Here is a 6,349-nt window from a genome sequence, read left to right as displayed (position 1 = left end):
CTCTCATCGATGTTTCTAACTCTCTATCCCTCTCCCTTCCTCTCTGTAAGAAATCAATAAAATATATTTAAAAAAATATTTTCTCTAATTAATTCCCTTTTAATGTGCACGAATTTTGTGCATCAGGCCACTAGTATTGTATATGGGTCTACATATCTATGGGTATATATATATGTACATAAGGTGGGGAAAAAGTAAGTTTACAGTTGTTTGTATGAAAATAATACAATAATTAATAGATAATCATACAAGAATAAACAGTTTTTGTGTACTCACAAGTGAAAAGATACTTTTGCCTCACTCCGTATATGTATATTGGATTAGTCAGATAGACTAATGCTGTAACAACAATACTAACCATAAAAACTTATCCAACTCACCCTAGCTAGTTTGGCTCAGCGGATAGAGCGTTGCTGTAACAACAATACTAACCATAAAAACTTATCCAATTCACCCTAGCCAGTTTGGCTCAGAGGATAGAGTGTCGGACCGAAAGGTCCCAGGTTCGATTCGGGTCAAGGGCGCGTACCTTGATTGCAGGCTCCATCCCCTGTCCTGGTCAGGGCGCGTGTGATGTGTTCCTCTCACATTGATGTTTCTCTCTGTCTCTCACCCTCCCTTGCACTCTCTAAAAATCAGTAAAATATCCTCGGGTGAGGATTAACAACAACTACAACTCACCCAGTTCTTTATGGCTTAATGCAATAAAGGTTTATTTTTTTTGCTTATTTCACAATCCAGCCAGGCTCCTCCCATATTGTGGTTCCATCATCTTCTAGGGTCCCAGAATCCTCCACTGGATCCTCTCCGTCCTCCAGCAAACAGAGCATGGAGAAGGCAGCCATTGTTAGCTGCCTTCTGCAGAGATAACTCAGATCACTTTCATCTACATTCCGTGTGAGAACGGGTTGCATGGCCCGATCTAGATGCAAGGAGACTAGAAGTGGGGTCTACAGTGTGTCCAGGAAGAAGAGGACAGCATGATAGGGGTGAGATCTAGCAGGCTCTGTCACACACCTGTTAATGATTAAAAAATATAGCTCACAATGAATGAACTCTTCCCATGTGCAAGATACTGTGCTCATTTAATTCTTGCAACAACCCTGTGAGGAATGTACTAATGGAGATGATTCCTACTTTGCAGCTCAGGGAACTGGCAACCATCAGACTGCCTTCCCTCACTGAAGTTTTGTCCTTTCTAGAATTTCATAAATGAAACCATGTATGATATTGTCTTTCTCCCCGTTAGCATGTTTTTGAGATTCACCCATGTTATTGGTATGATCAGTCTTTTTTCATTTTAGCCTTTCTAGTGTTTTTATTTGTAGTGGTATTTCATGATGGTTGTAATTTGCATTTCCTTAATTACTAATGTTATTGAGCATCTTTGCATGTATTTTAGTTGCTACTTTTTGATGAGGTCACATATATTAATTTTTTCCTCTACAGCTTGTGCTTTTTGTGTTCTATCTAAGAAATCTTTACCTAACCTAAGTTCACAAATCTTTATCCAACCCAAGCATTTCTCTTCTTTTTACTGGGTATCTATCGTTGATTTCAAGTTCAAGTCCATTGTGGTCAAAAACATATTTTGTATGGTTTCAATACTTTTAAATTTATCAAGATTGATGTTATGGTCCAATATATGACCTATCTTGATGATGTTCCATGTGCACTTAAAAAATACTGTATTCTGTTCTTAATAGAAGGAGAATTGTATAAATGTTAATTGGGTCAAGTTGCTCAATAATGTTGTTAAAGGCTTTTATATCCTTACTAGAGGCCCGGTGCATGAAATTCTTGCACTGGTAGGGTCCCTAGGCCTGGCCGGTGATCAGGGCTGATCTGTAGGGCGACCAGCGAGGCAACTGGGGGGCCGCCTTGGCTGGCCTGGTGCCACCCACTTGCTGGCCCCACCCGTCGCTGCCGCAGGTTGCCTCCCTCTGTGGGACAACTGGTGGGGCAGTCGGGGGTCCCCTACTGGCACCCGCCTTGGCTGGCCTGGGGCCTGCAGGCTGGGGGCAGCTCCTGCATTGAGCGTCTGCCCCCTGGTGGTCAGTGCATGTCATAGCAACTGGTCATTCCACCGTTTGGTCGAATTGCATATTAGGCTTTTATTATATAGGACAAATTTTTTGGTTTATTTGTTCTATCAGTTACTGAAAGAAGACAACTGAAATATTCAGCTGTAATTATAGATTTGTCTCTTCCTTGTTTTAAAAAATACCCAGAATTCAACAGAGTAAATTTTAAAGATCTTATTGGTGTTATTTAATGATTCATGAGTCGAACAGCATCCGATTTAGCAGTCAGGAAGGAGCTTGGAAGAATTGTACAAAATGAAAGACTTTTATAGGAAGAAGGGAGTGGGAACAAAGAAGTGATTCTAGGCTAAAAAGCAGGTTGGTTATTGCAGCTTACATAACTTTAGGCAAAGGTGGGAAACCTTTTTTCTGCCAAGGGCCACTTGGATATTTATAACATCATTACAGGCCATTCAGAATTATCAACTTAAAAATTAGCCTGCTATTGGTCAAATTTATTAATTTATTATTTATTATCTTTATTTTTTTGTTTTCATTACTATTTTATTATTTTATTTTATTTATTTGTTTTTGATCAAATACTTAATTAACTCACCCCTAATGCCTTGGCAGGGCCAGACCAAATGATTTCACAGGCCTTACACAGCCTGCGGGCCAAACCTTCCCCACCTCTGCTTTAGGGGAAGGCAGGGATCTGCCAGGTTGATTACTTAAGTAGTGCTGATTTCGCAATTCCTGATTGACTGGTTAAAGATTCCATTTCTGAGTGAGCTGAAACTGAAAGTCTTGGTTTGGTGATGTATGTCAGCTTAAGTGACTCCATTTTACGTCTGTTGTCTTGTTTTTAATAGTTGTGTCAGCTTTTGCTTCATGTATTTTGAGACTCTATCACTAGGTACATGAATACCCACTTAGGATCCCTCTATATCCTGGAATCAGAGATGTCCCTCTTATCCCTGGTCACATTCCTTATTCTAAAGTATATCTTGTCTGATAGTCATATGGCCACTCAACTATTGTATTTGCATGGTATATTTTTTCCATCCTTTTTACTTTTATTTATTTATTTATTTTTTAAAATATATTTTATTGATTTTTTTACAGAGAGGAAGGGAGAGGGACAGAGAAGTTAGAAACATCGATGAGAGAGAAACATCGATCAGCTGCCTCCTGCACACCCCCTACTGGGGATGTGCCCGCAGCCAAGGTACATGCCCTTGACCGGAATCGAACCTGGGACCCTTGAGTCCCCAGGCCGACACTCTATCCACTGAGCCAAACCGGTTAGGGCTAGGGCTTTACTTTTATTTTTAAATAGACTTAGTTGTGCCCTAACTGGTTTGGCAGTTTCTAACTTCTCTGTCCCTCTCCCTTCCTCTCTGTAAAAAAATCAATAAAATATATTAAAAAAATAAAAATAAGTAGACTTAGTTGTTTTTGGTTTTATTTTTACAAAGGAGTTTTGGGTTCATAGAAAAATTGAGCAGAAAATACAGAGAGCTCCCATATACTCACTGCCTCCTTCCCCACCCGCCCACTCTAGCCTCTCCCATCAACAATATACAACACCAGAGTGGTACATTTGTTACAGTCGATGGACCTACATTGATACATCATCATCACCCAAGTGTGTAGTTTACATTAGGGTTCATTCTTGGTGTTGCACATTCTATGGGTTTTGACAACTGTATAAGGGCATATGCCCACCATTATAATGTCATAGGAAATAGTTTCATTGCCCTAAAATCATCTGTGCTATGCTTCCTCATTCCTCTCGCCTCCCTAATCTCTGGCAACCACTGTTGTTGTTTTTTAATGTCTCTATAACTTTGCCTTTCCCAGCATGTCATATAGTTGGAATCATACAGCATGTAGCCTTTTCAGGTTGGCTTCTTTTACTAACCACTATGCATTTAAGACTCCTCCAGGTCTTTCTTTTTTTAAAAAAATTCTTTATTGTTGAAAGTATGACATATGTCTCCTTTTCCCCCTCCTCCATGTCTTTTCATGGTTTTATAGCTTTATTCTTTTTAGTGCTGAATAATACACCATTGTCCAAATGTACCACAGTTTATTTACCCGTTCATTTACTGAAGGACATCTCAGTGGTCTCCACGTTTTGGCAATGACGAATAAAGCTGCTGTAAACATTTGAGTGTACATTTTTGTGAGGCCTTAATTTTCAACTCCTTTGAATACAACAAAGGAAGTAGTAAGAGGGGACATCCTTGCCTTGCTCCTAATCTTAGTGGGAAATCTACTTTCTCACCATTAAGTCTGGTGTTAGCTATTGTTTTACCTTTCTGTAGATATTCTTTATCAGGTTGAGAAAGTTCCCCTCTATTCTGAGTTTACTGAGAGTTTTTATCATGAATGGGTATTGGATTTTGTCAAATGCTTTCTTTGCATTTATTGATATGATTATGAGAGAAAAATGGGCAAAAAACATACAGAAGAAACACAAGTACTGAGGAAGTATATGTTAGAATGCTAGCCTCACTAAAAATCAATGCCTATGCACTGAAAGGTGATCCCATATTTTTACCTGCTTAATAATGAATAAACAAAGGAATTTAAAAATTTTAATAATGCGGTATGGGTGCCTTGAAAATACAGTGCTATTGAATGCACAGGTAACTTTTTCTGGAAAGCATCTTGTAGTTCATATAAAAAAATAATCCTGAGCAATGAATATAGTGAGCCCCTTCCTTCTTCTTCAAAGCCTGGGAGGATGCTGTTCCCTCTGCTGAGATGCTCTACCCTGGATCCTTCCTCCTCACCTTTCAGGTGCTGCAGCTCACATCCTCAAGGCAGCCTTCCACAAACCACAGTCTAGATTAGATCCTCTTTTTATAGCCTTAACCATCAACCAGCATTCCTGGGGCCACTTGAGGGGAGAAGGCTAAGGGTCTCACCATTCAGTATGTGAACTTTCAGTTCATTCCTATGGTGTGTCCACCCTCTACTGTGCACGGCGTTTCCCAGGGAAGAAGCTTCGGGCCCTCCACGGGGCGGGGAGGGGGGGGGGGGGTCCATGGGCTGCTCTCGGTCAGCTCTTCTGTTCTCACCTCCACCTTCTCTCCCACTCTCAGAGGCAGTTGGCGCTTTCACGTCTTGTAATTGACTTGTGCTTTTCTGTATTTCTGAATCACCCACAATGAATTACTTTCATAATCAGAAAAAAGCCCCTAATTTTTTTAAATTTAAAATTTCATACCTTTTGACCCAGTAATTTTACTTCTTGGAATGTTTGTCTTTTAAGGAAATAGGCAATTTGGAAAACATTTATGGACAGGCATCTGCACCCTAGTACAATTTATAATAGAGGAAAATTAGTTGCAAACAATCTAAAAATTCAATATCAGGATTACATTTAAATAGGCAATGATAAAGCCATTAAGTGGTGTTTCCAAAGATTTATGACACGAGGGAAAGGTTTATAATTTAATGTAAAATGAAAAGAGCAGAATATGAAATTATAGGTACACCTTTACTCAGATTTTATTTAAAAATATGTATGGAGGAGGGTGAAAGGAATTAGTTCTGGATATTAACTGTTGTTACCCCTGGGGGATAGGATCTCATTGTCTGTAATGATTATGCATTACCTTTATAATCTGAATAAAAATTTCTATATATATGCAAAAGAGAAGAAAATAGAAAAGTTAATGTAATCCTAGGTTGCATTAATAAAGGTAGAAGTTTTAAAATGTAAATGGATTAAATGCTCAAATGGAAAGATATAGGGTAGCTGAATGGATAAGAAAACATGTCCCATATATCTGCTCTCTATAAGAGACCTACCTCAGAACAAAAGATACACACAGATAGAAAGTGAAAGGATGGAAAAAAATATTCCATGTAAATGGAAATAAAAAAAAAAAGCTGAGGTAGCAATATTTTTATCTGACAAAATAGACCTCAAAACAAAGGTCATAAAAGAGACAAAGAAGGTCACTACATAATACCAAAGGGATTGATCCCACAAGAGGATTAACCCATGTAAACATACTAGTATATGCACCCAACATAGGAGCACCTAAATATATATATAAAAAATATTGGAGGACAGTAAGGAAGAGACTGACAGCAATACAGTCATAGTAGAGGATTTTTTTTAGTTTTTAAGTCTTTTTAATTTCTTAAAGATTTTTTATGTAATTTATTATTTTTTTTAAATTAAATCTTTATTGTTCAGATTATTACATTTGTTCCTCTTTTTTCCCCCCATAACTCCCCTCCTCTCAGTTCCTGCCCCACCCTCCGCCCTCACTCCCCACCCACTGTCCTCATCCATAGGTGCA

This window comes from Myotis brandtii, unplaced genomic scaffold, assembly GCF_000412655.1.
Source record: "Myotis brandtii unplaced genomic scaffold, ASM41265v1 scaffold274, whole genome shotgun sequence".
NCBI classification, from domain to species: Eukaryota; Metazoa; Chordata; class Mammalia; order Chiroptera; family Vespertilionidae; genus Myotis; species Myotis brandtii.
Note: the sequence above shows the minus strand (reverse complement) of the source record.